This window comes from Elaeis guineensis, chromosome 3, assembly GCF_000442705.2.
Source record: "Elaeis guineensis isolate ETL-2024a chromosome 3, EG11, whole genome shotgun sequence".
Taxonomy (NCBI): domain Eukaryota; kingdom Viridiplantae; phylum Streptophyta; class Magnoliopsida; order Arecales; family Arecaceae; genus Elaeis; species Elaeis guineensis.
The window spans coordinates 115,319,974-115,344,423 of record NC_025995.2 but is presented as its reverse complement, the minus strand read 5'-3'; the positions used below and the strand labels follow the sequence as shown (position 1 = coordinate 115,344,423).

Here is a 24,450-nt window from a genome sequence, read left to right as displayed (position 1 = left end):
TTGTGATTAGCCGCGTGAATGGTGCATGAAGTTTGGGGAATAAATGAAAATTTTGTCGCCACCGACAGCCGGTAGATAACTTTCCGAAAGGGAATGGTTGGGACGCGTTACCGCAAAGTGCTTATGACCACCATATTCGCTCGTTATTATTAAAAAAAAAAAAGAAAAGAAGGGGTGACGTCTCCTCCGCTACTGTAAAAAGAGGTGACGCCTCGACGAGGACCAGACCCAAAAACCAGGGTTTTGGGCCACCACGTTCAGGGAACTTGAGATGAGAGGCCGAGATGACCGGAAGAGTCACAAATCTTGTGATTGGACCAAAAAAAACCATCAAATGCCAACACATATCTCTTGATCGGACGTGCACGTTTAACATATTCTATTGATAAGTGGTTTCTATTTACAGACGCACCACGTCGCGAAAGATGAGGGGTTGTATCAGAGTGGTTGATTTTTAAATGTAATGCATATCACATCATCATGATTGTGATTGAGATGTCAGACTTTATGCTAACACTAAAAGATAATTAATGATTCATGCGCATAGTTACATCATCCAGCCACACATGGAGAAAACATTCGAAACCACAAATTTAACATGGATGCCAAGAGAGCAGGTTTTGCCATTTCCTTTTACTTTGAGAGCTTTCCTTTCGAGAAAGTTGCTGGATAATTTTTTTTATATTTTAACGATATATTTTTAAATGTAATGCGTATCATGACTGTGATTGAGAGGTTTAGACTTTACGCTAACACTAAAAGATAATTAATAACTCATGTGCATCAGTTACGCATCAACCAGCCACACATAATGAAAATATTTGGGGAGATTCAAGACCACAAATTTAACATAGAAAAACAATCATAGAAAAATCCTTCTTAAAAAAAAAAAAAAAAAAAAAAAAAAAAACCTTCTTCCTTTTAGAATAAGCAGACTTTCGAGGGCACTTTGCCTTTCCTGAAGAGGAACTTTGCTTTAACAATCCTAATAAAGTTCAAAGATTATTTGTATTTATTATGGTAGTCAAAAGAGAGAAGAGAGTAATAACTCAGGCTTCTTCTATCCAACAAAAGAAAAAAAAAAAAAAAAGACTAGTTATTCCATCTAGTTTCTTTTCTCTCTTTTTTTTTTAAAGAACATTAACAATCATTTATGAGAGGTAACCAACTAATTCCTTCGTTAAAGTAGATTTATTTGTACTAAAAAGAAGAATGAAAAGAATAACTAGGTTGCAGTTGCATTTCTTTAGTATAATCACAAAATCAGAATTTTATTCCTTTTCTCAATTAACTTTTTTAGATTTGAATTGACATTATTTCAGCAAGTCTTTATTTAGTTTTCAGAAGGATAAAGAGTTTGAGGGGAAGGAAATAAATGAATAAGATTGTATAGGAGGAAATCATGAATTTAAATCAGAAAATTCTAACTAAAGTGATTTTCTTTTAATCATGGTTTCAATTTCTCATATATTTTATTTAGAAAACCAAACATCCAACTGGATTAAATCACAGCATATAATTTATGATTATTATATTAAATTATAGAATATTATTTTTTATGTCTACATGCAATCTTACAACTTAAGTGGTATGATATGTGCATCATATGTTTTTTTCTTTTAATTATTCAAGAGTTTTCTGAGTTGGCCCTCAATATCCATATAGGAAACAAGATCATTAAAGCCGGAGTTGGTATACAAACTTTGTCTACATATCAAGTACCCAGTGAAGAAAAATAACACTATATGTGATATGTTCTATATTTTTTTCCAACAAAAATATAGTCTACCCATCCTATCCTATTTATAGAGAGACAAATGGTGCTATGGATTGGATGATAACATATATGGCAAATCCGTTCTCTCAAAAAAAATAAAAAAGCATATATGGCAAATCCACTACCAACCAAAAAACATATACGGCAAATCACATGGGACCTATGCTTTGGACTATTAGATGTTCTTATCAAAGCTTCTAATATTTTATTTGCTTATTCACATGACTATTTTTATTCTAATTTGGTTTAATAAATCTGATTTACCATATATATATATATATATATATATATATATATATATATATATATATATATTGGAATATTGAGCGGGTAAGAAATAAGTCCATTATTAGAAAGTGGAACCAAAGTATTGAGATACCGAACCACCTGGATCGATAGCCTCTGAGAAACCTAGAAGCAATAAAGTAAAATAGAGAGAAACAAAATCGGAGGCATATATATGGTACTCACTGGGATAAGGTAAGGACTCTCCAAGCGAAATTTTAGAGGCCCGAGAGATCTAAGATTGATAGAAAAAATGAACTACAACAGCCTAAAGTAGTTCTGAAGAACTGGTTGAATTCAAAGACATATAGGAGGGTATTTGGTTTACAATCGAAATCAAAATCGGAGTAGGAGTTGGAATGGATTGAAATCAGAATCAGATTAGTCAAATCACCTAAAGCATTTAGTTCGTGATCGGAATCAGAATAGAAATTTAAATCTTTAGAGGAGAATAGAGATTGAGTTTTAAATAGATTGGGTCATTCCAATTATGTGCTTGAATTGAAATCAGAATAATACTCCTTCTTACCAAACAGTTGAAATAGGAGTCATCTTTTTCCATTCTGATTCCAAACCCCAACTCTCCCCAACCAAACACCCCCATATTTTATTTATAATATCAGATTTTAAGTGTTTTAATCGCTCGTGCTTGCTCTACAATTAAGGGCATTTTAGGCTTGCTTTGTTGTAGTTTCTCCTCCTCTTCTCTTTTTTTTCCCCCACTTTCTTGTAACAAATCTCTAATCAAGGTGTTTAGTGCCTACTGCTTCATTGCAACATGCCACGTAATCTCACACAAATAATGCATACTAGAAGTTGTTTTCTCCTTTATAAGTTTTGGAGTGAATGGTATTAAAATCTATCAAACGAACAAGGTACCCGAAACGGTGTTTATTGAATCTGCTACAAGCTTTGATTGCTAGTCTGGTTTGAATAGATCTTATGGTCTCAATTGTGTATCCGCGTGCATGCACAAGGGCATGCGTGCATGAATTTTTTTTTTTTTTTCGAAAAGCAAGGGAAAGATCGCCCAATTTTTATTATGTAAAAAGGTCGCAGAAGAAATAAAATGAAGCAAACAAAAGGACGGGAAAGACGGGGAGGAGGATAGGAAAGAGCATCAGATTGGAAAAAGCAGGTTAATTAGCATGCTTACGTTTACCGACGCACATTGATTTGTTAGAGATTTATGGGCAGAAGAACTTTTCAAGGGAATTATGACATCTTTATGTTTGGGAATGTGGTTTTCCCTCCTCTGATGAATGGCTGGTACTGCAGTGTGATCGCCATGCATGTCCCAATCCTCAATACACCATGGTAAAATCTGATTCAAAGCGAAGAATCTTATCGGGGTTTGACATGCCATGAATTTTTTTGACAGTGAGGGGTGCGTGGCTTATGCTAAAGAAGAGGACACAAGCTAAACTTATCATTATCCACAATAACACGGTAAGCCTCTTCCACCCTAGAAAGTATGGGATACATCAAGTCAAGGGTGGTCTTGACACACACCTTTCTTCTCAAGATCAGTGTTGCTGCCTCCACATAAATATTGCTAGCCATCTCTTTGCACGCTCAAAGGCCCTGCTCCATCTGGTAGTAGTTCCAGTCTTTGTTACTGCTCCAAATACTGAGATGTGTGCTGGTCTATTACACACGCAAATTTGAATATTAGTGGTGAACTTGGGACGGTGATATCGGAACTTATTTGCTTTGTCTAAAGTTTAGATTATTTGTGGTTGATGCTTATGTTTTTCTGCAATCAATCTTCTCTACCTTGAATCATACTCCATGTACTCTTAATATTGTCAAATGAGAAGGTCCTTCCAAACTATGTGTTCCTACTTAACTTTCTTTTAAATCAGGTTGGAAAAGATCAGAGTTGAGGCATTCATATAGCAACACACAAGCACACACATATATATATAAGCAAAAGGTCTTTTTATACGAACTTTCAGAGAACTAAACTTTTCACACCCTGACCCAGGAACCCGTATGGCCATACGCAATCTAACTGGGTCCTCTATGAAACAAACTAAAGCATACTAACCAAATTCTTCTCATCCCTTGCAACACTAATTATAACATGAACATAGAGATAGAACAAAGATAACCATAAAGACTGAACTGCTGATGTCGAAGATTTTACGAACATCCTACATTTTCATTAGTTGAACCACTACCACAGTGACATTGTCATAGCTGCCTTGAGCCATTGCAAGCTCTGCATGCCAAGAAGGCAGCTGCCTGAGAAGCGGCACGCGGGAGGACTACACTTTGGGATGTCGTATGCAATTGCCCTTTGAGGCATTGTCTCACAATCCTGCAAGCATGTTCATTGGGCACAACATCCCAAAGGCCATCGCTTGCCAATATCAGGAACTCATCTTGCTCGCTTCGAACAATAGCGGTAACTTCAGGCTCAGCGCTGACAAATGGTTTGAGGTAGTAGTCCCCTGCATCAGTCTTGCTTGTTAAGGAGAAAGACTAAGATATAAAAGCCTATTTTAGGACTAGGATAAAACTTATTCCAACTGGGATTAGAGTCATCACTCTAAGTTATTCAGACGAGATGCTTGATGACCTTACAATTCTGAAGGTTATCCGAATTGTGGGCTACCCCAAACTTGATGACAGCCTTAACTGTCAAGACACTGGACTCTCTGCATCACAACATTTGGATGTGTCCATGTTCAGGACAGTGTTTCTCAGTATGCTCACCATTGATCTCATTTCATTCATCTACGAAAAGTGGAGTAGCTTGTCGCCATCTTGCTGAAAAAAGGGGGAGAAAAGGTATCTCACCTTTGGACTAACTTTAGTCAGACTCACCCTGGTCTATACTGACTCTGGCATATATAAAGCTCAAAATCAAGAAGAAGTTAGTCCACATCATTTATTGACTCTAGAAGGAAATCACAGTTGAGCAATCTGGATAAGCAAGGAGGGCAGAGATCTACCTAGTGGGATAACTAGTGAAACCCTCATTAGTTGCTGACACACAGAATTTCACAACAGGTTCAGTTACTGAACTGAATGACATATATGGCAGGCTTTTTTTGGGATAACTAGTGAAACCCTCATTAGATTTCTTAGCTTGCTATGTCACCAGAGAACAGAACCTAAATGAATGGAAGCAACATAACCACAAAGTAAAGCATTTCTCTTACAAAATTTGCATTTCTAATAACACAAAAGCACTTCAATACTGAAAATGGCAACACAGTCTGAAAACTATGCATAAGTTACATAGAATATAACAATCTTGCAGTCAAGAAAGGAAACATTTAAGGAAACTATCATGCCACTTTGAGATAGTTAAATATAATCGCAGAAAGCATCCATGTTCTTAACCCCTTTTTATAAACAAAATCTGTACAAAAGCATAACATATTCGAATAAGAACCATCTTTAAATGGGAGGCAATTTTCAAGATGAGTGGGCATAGAAAATGCAGGTATTTAGGATAGAGGATAAATAAGGATGAAGATTTGAAACTTGACAACAATAAAGGTTAAATAAATGATATAAGATTCAGAACTTCACAACCAGCTGTTTATTAATCTTTTCTTATTTGAAAATCTTCGTTCATGTCTAATATCACTCCACTTATGTTAATATTTTTCATTTAGCAAGTGCTTTCCAAGCAAACAGATAAGCTTCCACCTTATTTCACTTCACAGAGAGTAAAAGAAACAAAGTGGAAGAGCATAACCATAAAGAAATGAATGATATACCCTTAGGATCAATAGCCAAGTCAAGGACAACAAACTATCCATAGCAAAGAAAATTGTAAAACGAATTTAAGCTCATGTGCATGGGATTCAGTTTAGCTATGACTAAAGTTTTTTTGAAGCAATTAGCTACGAGTAAAGTTGAGAAGTATGAATTGTGGAATTCAATTTAAGATATGCTTTGCCATGTTTCTGCTTAACATAAGTCAGAATAACTACTAGTACCTATGAATTAGTTCTGCCATATATGAACTTTATATACCTAGGGCTCTCGAAGTTGCTAATACTCCCAACAAACGGTAACTGTTCCAGTTAATGACTCTTCCCCCAGCCTGAATAATCCTTTGCATCTCATCTGGCCGGTTAGGCTGTTCAGGAACCATACAACTTGAAATTACATACATCAAAACCAGATATCCATTGTAAATTCCAGCAAAATGAAAGAAAAATTGTTTTTCATTTTTACAAATGTTAATGAAACTAGGACAACTCTGAGAATGCTATAGATTTGGCCAAAGGATATAACTTTTTATCTTTTATGAGAGCAACAAAACACAACTCTGATAATATTATAAATTTAGCTAAAAGATCAAAGAAAAAATTGAAATGTAATGCAGCCCTACGACATGAAAAGGAGCTCAGGAATTTCTTCTTGGCAATCATCATACTTCGACAAAGCATGGATCATAGAGTACTGACAATTAGTCTTAATATATTTTTCTATCAACTTATGAAGTGCCTCCAGTAATGCCTGGCAATCCTGGGCCGAGTTTACAGATCATTCATGCACTTGAGGTTCAATGTTGTCTATAACCTGACCTAATTACTCCGTTAACGAATTTGTGTAACGGAACTGCAATAGATGTGTCAGGATTGTTAGGACGTAGTAGTTCATAATTATCATCATAATATTAAGAAGATGATGCTCGAGTAACCTGCCAAGTGGTATTTTCTTAGTGGAGTGCATCATGTATAATAACTATTATTAGTAACTTTATATGTGCGTATGTGTCCACCATGCTTCTAAATTTAGCAACTCCTCAAATCCAAGTTGAACAGATATCACCTATATGATTCCGATATTATAACATTAAATTTCCAAACCACTCAAAAGAATTTTCAAACCATCATGCACATAGAAGTATACATGCGTGTATTCTACTCCTCTCAACTGCAAGTTGTATAAGGTAATTTCTTAAGATTTCAACTAATACTTGATAGTGGAGCTCCAATACAAATTAGTTATTTGTGAAAAGTATTCAATAGCCAGTTTTGCCTGGATATGGACAGTAAGCATTTTGTGTTTGAAGCCAGCACATCTGAGCAACAAAAAAGTATATCCTAAATGGCTCTCATATTTGTCTTCAATAATCAAATTCATATATTGTAATTTAATTATATAATGATGAATGTTTCATACATTTCTTGTCTTCAATTTTTACAACATCACAAAATAGTAGTTGTTACTCTTGCCTTGAAGGTTCTCCATATGACAAAGCATTCAACTCGACCCCTCACAAATTTGAATTGATTTGAGGAAATATGTAAGAGCATGTTAAATTGATATATACGATCAACATGCAAAGTATAACACACAACTCAGGAATGGATATTCATTGCGTATTAAAAGTCCAGTGGAATGTACGTATCCTAGGATAGGTGTGGTACACAACATATTAGATTCCATTCGGGGCTGTAGATTTAGGAAAAGGTAATTATCCGATTATGTTGAAATTAATAGATCAAATAAAAAAGGGCCAACAAGAAAGCAAAATATCAGTGAATGAGCCTGATGACAGAAGGAATTAAAAGTCAATCCAAGGCTACAAGCAATGGCATGGTTATCATGCCAAATAAAGAAGAAATATCTCTATGCCCACATCATCAACATTCATTGCTCAGCAAGTAAATCTGATGGCTTTTAGAAGGAAAAAACTCTTGGCAACAAAAAGTAACATAGTTACATGCAATAAATAAAGAAGACATATTGAACATATATACCTATAAAGAAGATATATATATATATATTGAAGATATATACCTATAACCACCTCTTTGACAATATTGCCTGGCAAATGAATCTCATGACAACAAAAGTTAATAGAAACGGATATAAGAAATATGAAAAACGTGTCAGAGATTTGTCTTCTTAGCTACTTTTTCAATGTCCATTGCTCAGCAAATGAACCTAACAACAATAAAATATTCAAATGGTTGGATATGACAAATTTAGGAAATATGCCTCGAGGGTAAAATTTCAACGTTCATTGACAAAGGAACCTAACAGTAACATAAAGTAAGATGGTTGAATACGGCAAGTAAAGAAGAATATCAAAGATATATTTCTTGATCTTTATGGCCATGTTTTTGGCATTCATTGCTTCACAAATTAAGCCAAAGGTCAAAATAATTACAAATAGAAAGCTAAGATTTTGTCATTCATTGCTCAGAAAAAAAAAAAAAAAAAAACATACTTGGATATGTCAAATAGAGAAGATATATTGAAGATATGTATCTCTAAGGCCACATTTTCAATATTTATTATTCAAAAAATGAGCCTAATGGAAATAAAAAGTAACACACACTTGAATATGACAAATATAGAAGATATAGCCACATTTTCAATATTCATTACTCAAAAAATGAGCCTAACGGAAACAAAAAATAACATATAGTTGAATATGACAAATATAGAAAATATATCAAAAGTATATATCTAGGGCAATGTTTTTGATATTCATTGCATGACAAATAAACCCAATGACAACAATGACTAACTTAATTGAATACGATAAATTGATAAAGTATATTGAATATGATAAATTGACAAAGTATATTGAAGATACATTTCTGGTGCCACATTTTCAGCGTTAATTGATCGAAAAATGAGCCTAGTGGTAATAAAAGGTAGCATGGTTGAATACGACAGATAGAGAAAGCTTATTGAAAATATACCTTTAGGATCGTGTTAAAAAACTTTCATTATTTAGCAAATGAACTAATGATAACAAAGGTTAATATAGGTGGATGTGACAACAAAGAAGATATGCAAAGCTGCATTTTAGACCTTTGTTGCTTAGAAAATGAGCTTGTCGGTAACAAAATGTAACACTATTGAATGTGACAAATAGAGAAGATATTTCGAAGATATATCTTTAAGCCATATTCTTGTTGTTCATTGCTTAACAAATAAATCTAATGACAACAAATATTAATACATCTGGATATGATAAATATGAAGAATATATCTAAGATACGTTTACAACCATGTTGTCAACATTCATTACTCAAGCCTAACGGAAATATATAAAAAGTAATAGGGTTGAGTACAACAAATGGAGAATATATATCGAAGATATATCTAGGGCTACGTTTTCGATGTTCCTTGCTCGACAAATGAACCTAATTGCAGCAAAGGTTCACATAATTAGATATAGTGAATGGATAAGAAATATCTGAATGGCAACATTTTCGATGCTCATAGGCCAATATACTGGTGAATACGACAAACAGATAATAAGTTTGAAGATACATCTAAGGTCACGTTTTCGATGTTCATAGCTTGACAATTGAACCTAATCGCAACAAAGATTCATACAGTTAGATATAGTGAATGGATAAGAAATATTTGGATGGCGTCATTTTCGATGCTACTAGGTCAGTATATTGGTGATGTAGTTGAATATGACAAATAGAGAATATAGATCATAGATGTATCTAGGGCCACATTTTCAATATTCATTGCTCGGCAAATGAACCTAACTACATCAAAGATTCGCACAATTAGATCTAGTGAATGGATAAGGCATCTGGATGGTGACATTTTGAATGTTCGTAGGTCAATATATTTCATGGAATGGTTTCTAGCAAAAATTGAAACAGAGTTTAACTTCCTTTTCCACAATTCAAACACTCAAACACGAGTTATATTTTCTACACCTAATTATATATTATCTGGTCACTATTTTTGCTGGTTTTAAGTCTCTGAAACCTACTTGGAGATTCTCTGAAGAGAATCATCATCTCTCTAACATCGCTCGACAAATTTACATCCAAATCTCATAACATGGTGTAACTAGGACCACTTTGCAGATGCCATCGTCTGCCTTTTGCGAATACGAGAAGCAATTGTGGCCATACAGGCTCACGTTATGAATTCCTACAATGTAAGTGCATTTCGGCAATAAGGAAAATTTATCATGAGGGAGACGAAAAATGATAAACAAACACAACATCAAGCTTGAAAATATAACTATTCTTATGCTAAACGGCACCAACTAAAGTTCTAACTAATAATATATATACGCAAATAGAAGATATGAGATACGAGGAACAGTCCAGAAATATTCAGCATTTAGAAGAAAAAAAAACTGTTTGTACTATATATATATATATATATATAGCTCTCTTATTCTCTCTTAGAACTTGGAACACCCAATCCTTTACCCAAAAAAAAAAAAAAAAAATATATATATATATATATATATATATATATATATATATATATATATATATATATATATATATATAGCTCTCTTGTTCTCTCTTAGAACTTGGAACACCCAATCCTTTACCCAAAAAAAAAAAAAAAACATATATATATATATATATATATATATATATATATATATATATATAGCTCTCTTGTTCTCTCTTAGAACTTGGAACACCCAATCCTTTACCCAAAAAAAAAAAAAAAAACACCCTATTGCTGCTTAAATCGATCAAGGTCGGAAGATAGACACCTGATCCTCGTGCAGAAATGTTAGTGCTGGAGTGACCTACAAAACAAATCCCAAACCGAAGGTTGTGGCTCTGGCAAGGACCCTCCGACGCTCCAGTTAGAAAAGCAGAGAACAAAGGAGTAGCAACGGGCTCTTTGAGAGAGATTAGATTGGACTTACCTGAGTCCTCGGGACTCCGATTGTTTATATAGAAGGATATCGGACAGCTGGGTTGTTAACTGTGAGATTGCATGATCTCGAGATTGCCAGGCCGTTGGACATGTTAAAATAGACGAGGTAATTCATTCCTTAATCGCTCCTACAAGATTAGGAGAGACATTTATGCCAGATCCTATCTATTCGAGATGGACAGCAGTCGCACACGTTGAAGAGATAAGTCAGCTGAGGTGATGTAGGCAGCTCATACAGAGGTTAGACCTCATGAACACTTCAGCTCCATATGAAGACGGACTCCGTAGCTCATATCGCGGTCAGTGATCGTGTTGATGACCCAAAAATTTGAAATATCTTGTGATGTAGCGTTGATCCAAGATGCTCATGGTAACCATTGTAACACTACCCCTACTCCTGAGTCTAAGATCAGATAAAAGGAGTACTCCAAAAGTATCTCGGATCTAATGTCACACCCTTCCACCTTCATGCTGCCTTCTGCATCTAAAGTGCGTGATGTCAGCCTAATGCGACTGATGCGGATGGGCATAACTGATGGGACTGCCCAGACGATAGTCCCTTCGAGGTTTTAATTACTTTACGATGGCTTTTCATTTTCTTCCTCCTTTAAATTTGCGCTTTGAAGGCACAGGTAGCCACAGATCTTCTTTTGTACTGATTATTCATCATGATTTTTTGGAGCAAGATAGATCCACAGTGCGTGAAGAAACTTGAGTAAATTTTGACTCGTAAGAGATAGGTCATAGTTTTGGTTGCTGAAACGGAACCCACGATCGAGAAAGAAGAATATGCCACTCTTACCGCTGAGCCCACGGGCCCCACCATTGGAAGCCATGATGCAGGATTCTCCAGAGAAAGTTTCGATCGATGAGGCACTGATGAAGACAGCACCGAAAATGAGTGCTGAGGAATGCTCCGAAAAAGATCTGACTGAGGTAGCATGGATGGAGAAGGTGGTCGATAATCCGAAGAAGAATCTGATGACGACGATGGAGACTGGGGGATCTCTGGAGATGGCGACTCCTATGGGATGCTTTCTTACATCCACTTCTCATGCGGGACCCTCAGATCTAAAGCCTTGTGCTCCATCCACAGGAGAGATCCTCCAATCCATAGTGGAGTACTTGAGGAACCTCATACCGCCAGCGAGAGGTTGTTCCTCAACAAACAAAGGGGAGAGAAGCGATCTGCCGATGCTTTAAGATCTTTTGTACATGTGGACCAATGTTCAGCGAGCCTCATCAATTCGAACCTCGATGTTTTAGCAACGGAAAAGGAGGAGATCGACTTGCTGAAGTATCGGTTAGAGCATCTAGAGAGGAATAATACTGAGTTGGCCAAAGAGCTTAGCTTTACAGAGGAGGCTCTTCAGGAGGCTTAGGAGTCGATTCTCCATCGGGACGAAGAATTACGGCAGGCCAAAAGATAGTTGAGGTCCTTGAGTGACAGAAATTCAGGATCGACAGGAAGGTTGAAGATCTCGAAGGACGGACTAGAACTCTCGAGAGATAAAGGTCTGAGGCTGAGAGAGATTATCATCAGATCCGTAATGACCTAGAGCATCTGAGGAGGACACTTGAAATAAAAAGAGGTTCTCCTCATCTTGAAACTCACTCTCGAAGGATCTCTAGTGGTAGTCCATCCAAGAGGGTCAGAACCTCGGAAGGGACGAGCCGTGGAGAGAGAGCTCTTCGAGGAGATGGGCGCTCCACTTTCAAGGGAGTTCAAGCTTCCCCAAAGCCGCTCTCAGGAGTCCAAGAGATCGGATCGAAGTAGAGCTCCTGAAGAAGAGGTTGGAAGAGAAAAAGATAAATCATAAACTTCTTCAGGATAAATGTATATATTAGGAGATTTTACTCAAACACGTTGAAAGCAGGAGAAAACAGATGGAGAAGGAAGGGACTAAGATCATAGCCCAAGCTTGCAAGGTGGCGTTCTTCATGGGTTTCAAAAAGTGCAAGTCCATTATCCAGGTGCACCTTCCTCCTGACTTTAGCATCTTCAAATCGATTGTCTGGATGAGGATTTACAGACGGTGTCATCGGATAACTGGTCGAGGTTTATAATGACATCCCACTTTCTGGATGAGATGGACAAGATTGACGCAGCCATCCAGACCGAGGGCATCGTCAGTGTTGAGGAATACCATCCCGCGGACGATCGCCCCGATAATCTCTCCAAGAAGTGATTTATGTCCTCTTCTTCTTTTATTTTTTGTGATCTGAGGCCCCTGGTCTTGTAATAGAATCTCTATAGAAATAGATGTATTCTTCTTCTTTTGATGAATATGAATTATATTTTTAAATATGTGAATCAAAGTCTTTAATATATGCTCGGTCCTTAGCTACAAATATAAAACTTGATTAGAGTAATAGCCCAGACGAATACCTATCCTATGTTGTGCTTCAAGCAAGGCATGAGTCATACTGAAGTTAGGACGAAAATCTGAGCTGGCTCTAGTTGTGGCTAGAATTACAAGTGTAGAAGAGATTATAATTCTCATTTCGATCCGGAATAAATTTTCATACCTGTTGTACAGATTTTGAAAAAACTAAAATTTGAATTGCATCTGCGTGGGAGGAATTGGCATACATTTGTATACATTCCTTCGAAAGTGGCGTAAAATATGATTCACCTACCATTTGCATTAACTACCATATTGGTGGCAGTAATCACGTCCATTCGTAATCTCTACGTATTGCGCGTACGCTAGTCTTCTGTCGATGCATGTCTCCAACAATTAATATGTCGATGGAAGGTGGTTTTTGGAGGTCTCGTTCAAGTCTGAGGTTATTTAAAATTTTCAAACAGAATGAGATGCAGATCTTTTAAAGTTTTAGTTATCTTCTTCTTCTACTGCGAGTTCTCTCTTCTTCATTCTTTCGCGCTTTTCTACACGAGAGAAAGATGGCCATCATGGAGTCTGACTTTACATTGCTGGACTTTAGATCAAAGTTGACAGTGGGATATAATCATGCTGCATGAGTAATATTAAATACCTTCCGTGTTCCAACTTGAAGTCTCGGGATCAAGTGATCGAGTCTGCCGTCCACCTTCAGAACATATGAGCTTCTACGATGAGTGCTTTCGAGCTGGGCTGAGGCTCCCTCTCCATCCTTTTTTTGTGGCACTCCTCTAATACTTTGAAATATCACCATATACGGTGGTGCCGAATGCATGATGATACATCTGCGGCTTTATCGCGGTATGCGTGCTAGCTAGAGTTGTGCCAAATGTCACATTCTTTTATTTTTTCTTCAGCCTCAAGAGGCACCCAAACTCGCATGGGTGGTGGTATGTGACTCTGTGGAAGAAGAAGGACAGCTTCCGTCTGATATTTTCAAATATGCCTTCTGTCGTGCACGATTGGAAGCCAAGATTTCTCTTCATCTCACAAACATCAGGTGAAGACTAAAATTTTGCCACTTGAAGAGAACCCCGAGAGGCTACACTAAAGGAACCTTCGATGAACAAGAGCCTGGAGCAGGAGATGGCAGCTTTGCGGAGCTTCAGGGTTTCAGAGTTGAAAGAGCTTTTGTCGACTCAGGTACTGTTTAATGCTGGTATTAGCCAAGTTGCTCCTCAAGGTACACGAGTCAACTGTTCTAGCCTTAAATCTTCTGGCTCTGTTCATCTTACAATTTGATCACCATGATCGTAGAGTTGAATGCTGGGAAGAGCTCGAACCCGCCAACAAACGAGAAGAAAATCTTGCGAAAAAGATGTGCCAAGCCCGCCATCGGACCAAAGTCGGAGATCCTGCATAACCGACTTTGGAGGCCAGGGAGTCTGAATCTTATCATCCGGAAGACCATGAGATTATACGGGTGAAAAGTGGCTTGCCTACCACCTTAGCTACTGCAGGCTATTGGGTGGCATGGGCTACGCAGACCAAGACCTGGAGGTGGTGATTCTGAGCCTACCTGCTCCTCTCAGCTCAGCGACGCGACCAACTTCACCCGCTATCGGATCCTCCTCATATGAGGCACCAGCCGAGGTTGCCAGCACGTCTGGAACTGTGCCAGCTGGGCTGAAGCTTGAGGCTTCAGTGTTGAGGGATCCCACACTGACGAGTGAGCTACTCTCCAGACTGCTCCTCCCTGTCGATACGAACGAGCTGCTGAATGTTCCTTGGAGAGAGATGAGGAGAGAAACTGTGGATTGTCTCATCTAGATATGTTGGAGCTTTCTCATTTAGCACTTATTGCATGCTCATTTATCACTTATGAATTTTTTTTTACTTATCAACTTACCCATTACTTAAACGGATACATTGAAAGCTCCAATGAGATGGCCAAAGAGGTGAAGAAGTCTGGGCTCAAAATTGAGATGCTTAAAAAAGCAAAAGATAAGGTCGAGAAGGAGGTTGAAGAAGTCTCCATGAAAGCCGACGCCATCGAGAGGAGAGCCGAAGATGCTGAAGTGACATTGAGAAAGGTTATTGAGGAGAATTCTCGACTGCTAGACAAGACAGTAGAGTTCGAAGCTCAAATGAAGAGGAACGCGACTGCTAGCAAGGAGAACTCTTGCCTGCAAAAGGAAATAGGAGAGCTGAAGGCTCGACTAGGGGCTGAGAAGAAGCGAATAGCCAACGTCACTTCTAAGACTGTGGAGGACTTTCGGACCTCAGAAGTATATACGGAAGAAAGAGCAGAATATTCTGCCGACGCCTATGACGTCGGAAGGCAGTCTATCCGAGCCCGAGTTGCTGTCAAATATCTGGATCTGGATTTAAATTTCTTAAATGAAATATGAGATTCTACTACGATGGATATCTCAGCAGCGGGTACCTCAGCTCTAGTCACCATCATGTAATTTCTGTATTTTTCTTTTTCATATTTTAGGATCATTGTAAGAAAATTTTGAAAGAAATAAAATAAGTAGAATCTTTTTTGTTATATTTCTGCTACGTGAACTTACTCATGCCGATCTGAGGTAATTTAATTGAACGATAACATCATTCTGCTCCCTCAAATACAGATGATTATAAAAAATAACGATCGATGACTCATCCGATAAGATCATGCCTGAGAGACGGTACGAGGTCTATAAAGATGCGTCATGTGGGCACATTCTATTTTGTGAAGCATTGCAAGGATTTATTCCCATTCTGGAGAAAGTGCGTCATTAACTGCTTGGCCATTAACTCCTGGGAAGCGTCAATTGATAATTGATGTGGCTACTAGCACTTATAAATAAGAAATCAGAGAGCAAAGGGTTCTCTACTTCTCCTTTTATGGTAAGAAGTCCCCTTCTTCACTGCTGCCATATCGTTGCCTTCGAATTTACCACCCTTGGAGTTAATTAAACAATGAATGAGAGAGCGGAATGTCTTTTCAAGGGATACCCGTTGAAGGTATTTAGCCTATAAAAAAGGAAGAGCTAGGCGGACCGACACATCCTCTTCTCATGGGGTCCCCCTTCTCTGCCTCCTACGATCAGGCTCCTCCCTCAACTTGAGCACATCCCGCCTGCAATTCAGGAGTGTTGTATTGTAAAGCTTCGAGATTATGCGACGTTTAGGAGGGAAACGCTCGACGTCACTGCCACCGCCTTCATCCAGAGCTTCGATAATTATAAGGCCCATTTGCTAAGGATGATGTCGTATCTAGAACTTCACAGCATATAGGCCGGTAGTATCGACGAAGAGATAGAGACCTCGACGGATGAAGATTGAATCAGCTTATCCGGATGGTGAGGAGGCGAAGTCCTCGATGGACGAAGAATGGATCAGCTCACCAGACCGATCCGATGCTCCATCGATTGTAGTGGAACGTCCCTTCTTATCTTCTTCTTTTCTTATTTTCTTCTCTTATTCGCAAGACGGTGCCTAGAGCAGCCGTCCTCTCTTTGTAAAGTGTTAGAAACACCAGCTTCTTCTTTATAAAGTGCTTGGAGCACCAATTTTTTCTTTGTAAAGACTTTAATGAATAAAAAGGAATGCTTTGTTTTGAAAGTCTTTACTTTGATTCCAACTTTAAATTTGCATCTGTGAATTTTGCTCGGCTTGTAGAGAATAGCACAAGTAGATGCTCAGATTAGCATGAGAAAATGCTTACTACTCGATACAAGTAAGGATCCGAGTAGCTCAGATTAGCATGAAAAAATACTCGATGCTCAGCTCAGCATGAGTAAGGATCTAGATAGCTCAGCTTTAGCATAAATATATTTAGGACAACTTCGATTGAAGTGGATATATTTAGAGTAATTTGGAACAACTTGAATATAATCCGGCCATCCATAGATCTTAGAGCAGTTCGAAATAATTTGAATATAGTCCGACCGTCTATGGATCTAAGGTATCATAATAATCATCTCAATACTACCTCCTACTCTTGAGTCTAAGATAATACCTCAGACATAAGGAGTATTGTTGAAATAATACCTCTGGCCATATGTTGTCCGTCTTTTTATTCTTCTTCTGAAGAGGCAATGTGTGCCGGTGGTGATCTTGTACCTATGACATCCAGGGCTCTTCAGCGGTATTCCGAGGGTCTGATTAGTTATCTCTTATGAGTGACGTTGCATGCCTACGGTGATCTTATGCCATGACATCTAGCAGCTCCCGTCTTTACACTAGAGGCAATGTGTGCCAGTGGCGAGCTTATGCCTACGGCATCTTACATTCTCGATGGTGTTTCGAGAGTCTGATTAGTTATCCCTCATGAGTGGCATTATGTGCCTGCGACGATCTTATGCCTATGGTATCTAGCACTTCTCATCTTCGTGTGAGAGACAATCTTGTACTTATGGCATCTTGCACTCTCGATGGTATTTCGAGGGTCTGATTATTTATCCCTCACGAGTGGCGTTGTTTGCCTGCGGTGAGCTTGTGCCTACGGTATCTAGCACTTCTCATCTTCATGCGAAAGATAATGTGTGTTAGTGGCGAGCTTGTGCCTACGGTATCTTGCACTCTCAACGGTGTTTCAAGGGTTTGATTAGTTATCCCTAACGAGTGGTATTGTGTACCTGCGGTGATCTTGTATCTATGGCATCTAGCACTTCTCATTTTCGCATGAGAGGCAGTATGTGCCAGCGACGAGCTTATATCTATATCATGTTGCACTCTTGGCGGTGTTTCGAGGGTCTGATTAGTTATCTCTCACGAGTGGTGTAGTGTGCCCTGCGGCGATCTTATGCCTACGGTATTTAGTGCTTCTCGTCTTCATGCAAGAGAGTGTATTCCAGCGGCAAGCTTGTGCCTACAGCCTCTTACACTCTCGACGGTATTCGGAAGGTCTGATTAGTTATCCCTCCAAAATTTTTTTTAAGGTTCTCCATCCTCTTCTCACGTGACTCGAGCTCTGCAGAGGCCTGGTAAGTTCACCTCGCCTTAGAGTCGCCGAGGTCTTTTTGAGAGTCTAATAAGTTAGCCCTCACGTTAGTTGATCGTAGTTATAGTTCAGAGTCTTAAGTAGAATGAGGAGGCAACTCTTGGAGGACTCGGGCGCCCATCGCAAATTGATGGTCCAGCAAATTTTATTTTCATGGAAGGTATTGTTACATCATTGGTAATATATGCAGAGGTTCACCGTATTCCATGGCTTGAAAATTAGAGTCCCGTTGAGCTGCTTTAGCCTATAAATTCTTAGGCATACCACTTCATCCACTCGGTAAGGATCTTTCTAGTTGGGCGATAACTTTTTTTACTCGGTAGCCTGTGAGACTTCGGCTTGCCGCAGCACCAGATCACCAACTTGAAACTCTTTTGGCTTAACCCGGGACTTGTAATATCTGGCCATCCGCTGGTGGTAGGTAGCCATTCTAACAGCAGTGCATTCCCTACTCTCCTCGATCAAATCAAGATTGGCATGGAGCCACACCAAACTGGTGTCCTCATTATATTCCTCGACCTTGAGAGAGGGAAGTCCAAACTTCACGGGAATAACTACCTCAATCCCGGAAGGCAAGTTGAAGGGTGTTTCATCAGTTGGAAGCCTTTGAGTGGTCCGGGGCAGCTTGGCTCTTAACAAGTATGTCATCAACATATGCCTCCATGTTGCGACTGAGCTGGTCTCTGAAGATTTTGTCCACCAACCGTTGATAGGTGGTCCCTACATTTTTTAGACCAAAGGGCATTATCCTATAATAATAGAATCCACGGTCAATAACAAAAGCTGTTTTCTCTTCATCTTCGGCACCATGCAGATTTGATTATAGCCCATGAAGCTGAGGAGCTCATGCCCCGAGGTAGCATCTACCAATTGGTCGATCCGAGATAAAGAGTAGCTATCCTCAAGATAGATTTTGTTGAGGTCGATAAAACTGATACACATGCGCCATTTTTCATTTGTCTTCTTGATCAACACAACATTTGCTAGCCCATCAAGGTACATGACCTCCCAAATAAAATCAATTTTAAGCAGCTTATTGACTTCCTCAGCAATGGCCTTTTGTTGCTCCGGGGCAAAACTTTACTTTTTTTGCTTTACCGATCGACAGATTGGATCTACCCTTAGGTGATGGAATATCACCTTAAAATCGATATCGGACATATCTGCAGCAGACCAGGCGAAAAGATCCGCATTTTTTTGCAAAAGATTAATTAGCCGATATTTTGTTACCTCATCTAGACGTGAGTCGATTTTTACCATCCGACTCGTATTCTCCTTCCTCAGCGAGACATCTAAAAAGTTCTCGATTGGTTAGGGGCGTTCGTCAATCAGATCCTCCCTAGCACCCAAGTCTATTAGGAGCTCGATCTGGATCTCTTTTGAGGCCGATTGATTCTCTGCTCTCAACTTGGTGGCAAAGCATTCACGAGCCATATCTTGGTTGCCTCAGATCTTCCCCACTCAGTGCTTGGTCGGAAACTCACCATCAGATGGTAGCTTGAGACGACAGCTTTCAAATTTCACAGGCTACGATGGCCGAAGATGGCGTCATAAGTCAAGGGTAGCTTGACCACCAAGAAGTTAACTTAAATTGTCATTCATTTTGATGGGGTTCCCACAGTTAGAGGTAACTTAATCATTCCCTCTGGGATCACAGAACTCTCAGAGAAACCCTGAATTGGGGTATCGAACCTACTTAACTGGCTAGATGTAAACCCCATTTGGGTGAAGATAGAAAAATACAAAATATCTATCGAGCTTTCATTATCTATAAAGACACGATATATATTAAAATCAGTGATGTTCGCTATTATAACCACCGCATCATTATACGGGGTGAGGACACCCTCTGCACCACGCTCGATGAAGGTGATGATCTCCTCCTGCCCCTCCAGTAATCATGTAAATTTTTTCTCAAATGGGTCGCTCTTCTTCCGTCGCTTGCCCTTCGACCTTCTATCGCTCATGCCGCGCTGGCGTTTGCTGTGGCTGAGGCAGAGGGAAAAGCTGCTAATGCAAAAGAGATGGCTGCTAAACTCTCGAGCTCGACGTTAAAGGATCGCTCTTCAGACAAAATGATTCAGCCACCTCTGCCTAACAAGTCTCTCGATCTCATCGCGAAGCTGGTGGCAGTCTTCAGTATCGTGATCATGGTTATGATGGTAAAAGCAGTATTTATTCGAATCTCAGTGACATTCTGACCTTATTCTCATCAGTCGAGGGTCAGGTAACTCAGGTCCTACTTGTAACAACACCTCGCTCCAAAGAACAGTCAGAGATGTGTAGTTATTGTACTATCCTGGAGGTCATGATCATCAAATCCTTCTCAGAGGACTCCAAGACTGACAATTTCAACCCCCATTATTCTACCTTTGGGGTGGGGATCGGGAGTGCTGTCGGCTTTTCTCCTCTCACCTTGGATGGCGCTCCTTATTGGATCCCACCGTGGCTGAACCAGCGGGAGTATCCTCGGCAAAGGTCTCTTCCATGTGAACATACTTCTCCATACGAGCAAGCATATCTGAGAGATCCCGATGATAAGTCTTAATTAACAACTTTTCAAATCATTCTTTAGCAGATCACTCATCATCACAGCCATCGCGGTCAACTGATTCAGATTTTGGATCTCCAGAATCGCCACATTGAATCTATTCATGAAAGAGCGGATCGACTCATCCTCCTTTTGCTTGATGGTATAGAGGTAGTCGGACCGCTTCTACTATCGTCGACTGCTGATGAAATGACCGATGAAAGACCAACACAAATCTTCAAAAGAATGGATAGACACTGGCCTCAAATTCAAGTACCACTGTCGAGCGACCCCCTTAAGGGTTGGAGGAAACGCTCGACAAAGGATTGCATCTGATGCTCCTTAAAGGAGCATGGCCACTTTGAAGGTCTCCACATGATTGATAGGATCGGTGATCCCATCATAGACCTCCAGTTGAGGCAGTTTGAAGTGTGGGGGGAGTGATTCCTGCACAATCCTCGGGATGAAGGGCAGCTGGCTGTTATACCCTTTGTAAGGCAGTGCCAAAGAGCCATTATTGTTGAGAGCCTTTTCTATTTTCTGACACAACTGTTGATCAAGCTCTTGAAATCATCTTTCAAAATCAACTTCATGAAAGGTACCAACCTCGGAGCGCAGAGGAGAATGATGTCCAGAGGTTGAGTTATGGCCCAACTGTGGGCTTGAAGATTGTCGCCTGGCCTGCTGCTGGGTCTTAAGGGGACTTTGATGAGTCAACCTCCTCTTTGGACTTCGAGGAGGCACCTGCGGCTCTGGTTGAGGTGGTGGCTACGGAGCCGCAGTCAAAATAAGATTCTGTGGGGGCGCCACTGCAGAAGGCACAGACGGCACCACTGAGAGAACTGTATGACGTACCACTGTAGGGGGTACAGAGACAGCCTGGGGAGGCTGTGGCACTGTTTGAAAGAGCACGAGAAAAGTTTAGACCGCTTGGATTGCGGTTGTCAGATGTTGAATTTACTGAAAGAGCTTATCGAATTGGTCAGCCGTGGCTGGCACCAATTAGGTCGGTTGAGCCGGTGGAGAGACAATCGGTTGAGCCGATGGAGAGATTTTCGATGCCATTGGTTGAACTTGATTGTCAGCTTGGCTAGCCGTCTGTCAGAAAGCGACGGTATTGAAAAGCCGAAAAGATATCCATCTTTGAACCATGAATACAAATGTGGGCCTTTCCTCTATCTGTTGCTGCTTAAATCGATCGGGATCGAAAGATGGATGCCTGATCCTCGTGCAAGGATGCTAGAGCTAGAGTGACCTGCAAGACAAATCCCAAATCGGAGGTTGTGGCTTTGACGATGACCCTCCGACGCTCAAGTTAGAAAAGCAGAGAACAAAGTAGCAGCAATGGATTCTTTGAGAAGGATTTGATTGGACTTATCTAGGTCCTCGGAGCTCCGATTGTTTATATAGAAGGATGTCGAATAGCTGAGTTATTAGCTGTGAGATTGCACAATCCTGAGATTGCTGGGCCATTGGACATATCAAACTGAATGAGATAATTCAGCCCTTAATCGCTTTCACGAGATAAGAGGAGATGGTTACGTCAAATCCTATCTATTCGGGATGGGCAGCTGTCGCGCACGTTGAAGAGATAAGTCGGCTGAGGTAACGTGGGCAGCTCATACAGAGGTTAGATATCATGGATGCTTCAGCTCAGCATGGAGACAGACTTCTCAGCTCATACGATGATCAGTGATCATATTGATGACCCAAGACTTAAAATGTCTTATGATGTAGCACTGATCCGAGGTGCTTACGGTAACCATCGTAACACACCCTATCCATGTCATAGAAAAGAGATGTACATCGTTAAGAGTTATCTAGAATGCATATAATAGCAATAAAATGGTACGGAAGCCCAAAGAATAAATCTTTAATCCGTAAATAAAAAATGCAAACCTTGTGATCAGAGGTATTGGAAACGGCCATTCCATTGTGGTAGAGCACCGCCCTTGAGTCGCCTCAATTGGCTATTATGATTGACCTCGGCCCCACAACTGCAACGACCGCCGTCGAGCCAACCATTATATCCGGTGGCACCATGAGCACCATCTCCCGGTCTAACTTGTCAAAGGAATCTGCCATGGCCCTATGCCACAGCTCCAGCTCCCCCAGCTCCTCCCCTGCCAATCGCCGCAGCCTCTCCACCTCTTCCGTCAAAACCAAATGCAGGTCATCACGGCACATCCTCACCACCAAGGATCCACCGTGGCCATCATACACCCCAAAGAAGTCATACGTTGGCTCCCCCTCCATCGGTGAGTCGGTGAACCCGAGGGCCACCTTGTAGCTGTCCTCCATTGTTCGCCATCTCCCGATCAGCCACATGATCCTAAATAACAGGGTCGGGAGGCGGCCCCGAGGTCCCACGGCCCCATCGAGGGCTGGGACAGCAGCGGCCTCCATGGGGGATGCGTGGGGAGCGACAGGAGGATTGACTCCCATCACCGGCGGTGTGGGCTTAGGTGACGGAGGAACATCAGAAGCGGATCGGGAGCTCTGGCCCACACTTCGAACCTGCTTCGGTGGGGTTTTATCGTCGAAGCTCTCCCGCCGGCCCTGAAGCCTCTTTTGAGATGGAGCTTGGAAGTTCCTAAGTTTGGAACAGTCCATTTGGCTTGAATAGTAGGAGCTTCGCCCAACACCTCCTCCTTGGGTTTGGGGGTTAAGGATAGGGGTATCGGTGCCTTCCGCCATCCCTCGTCATCTCCTTTTAAGCTCGTCGTCTTTGCCCCTACTCTCTGCTTGGTGTCGAGCGTAGGAACGGGCAACTAAGCATGCTATCAAACACTTGGAGCGATGAGAGGATGAAAGAATCACAGCCGTCGGATGTTGCGATGCGATCGATGGACTCCAGCCACGCTTAGACGCTAGGGTGGGTGCATCACAATATGAATGTTGGCTGATGCTAATAGGGATGTCGATGGTCGAGATTTTTCCTACGACGTACGTGGCATCGTGGATGCGAAGATCGGGATTTAATCGTGGGAAGGAGAATATTCCTCAAGGCACAGTCAGAGGGTTTCGGGCGTCTCTGTAATACATGCACCGGGTGTAATTGGACTGTGCAAATCCTACGGTGGATAACACGCCATGCGATTCTTTATATTTCATCAATTTTCGATTGCACGCTCTTCACTGTGCATATGCTCTGAGATTTGCCCCGATTCACTTACATGTGGTGGATGCAATAGTCTCCCATTTCGGGCCGTCTCGTTCGGAACAGCTTCGAGGCGTTTAACCTGACGTGTCAAATTGAGAACTGTGGCTGGGGTGGACCCATCGGGAAATCTCCTAAAATGGGCCCCACACAGCTGTAGAGAACTGAACAGTGTGGACGGAAGGAAAGGAGTGAGTGGGGCGCAATGAGCGAAGTCATGGGGCGTGGCGGGATGCGTGAGTGGCGGTTACGAGTTTGGACTTTGTGCCGGTGAAGTCGAGGCCGGGAGCGGATGGACGCCAGCCCGTTCTGAGTCAGCTCCTGTTACAGTGTCGCTGTCGCGACGCCGAGAGCATGTCTCTGGCGATGGAGTTCACGTTTCAGGTGGCAATATGTATATACGATGAACAAGCCCCCACAAACGTAACCTCGCAAAGGGACCAGAAGATATAGAGGTCTCTCCTTCGCATGTCGAGGATATTGGGTTTAGATTAGAGATGGGGACTTTTGGTTTAGTAGAGGGATGGGGCACGTTTATAGGTCCAGGTTGCATGGCCTTCGTCGCTTATCCCGGTGTGGTAACATGCGGTCAAGGGACAGTTCCACCCGACAGGAAGAACTAGAGCTTTGGACGCAGTGCATGCACGCCGTCCATGACATGGGCTGGGCTAGAAGATGGTGGCCCACTGATTTCATTGAGAGACATTTTGG

General features: G+C 40.8%; 1 pseudogene; it reads right to left on the bottom strand.

Annotated features, from left to right (window-relative positions):
• Positions 1 to 3,725: 3,725 nt before the first annotated feature.
• LOC105041492 (protein phosphatase 2C 51-like) lies at positions 3,726 to 23,302 on the bottom strand (annotated as a pseudogene).
• Positions 23,303 to 24,450: the final 1,148 nt, after the last annotated feature.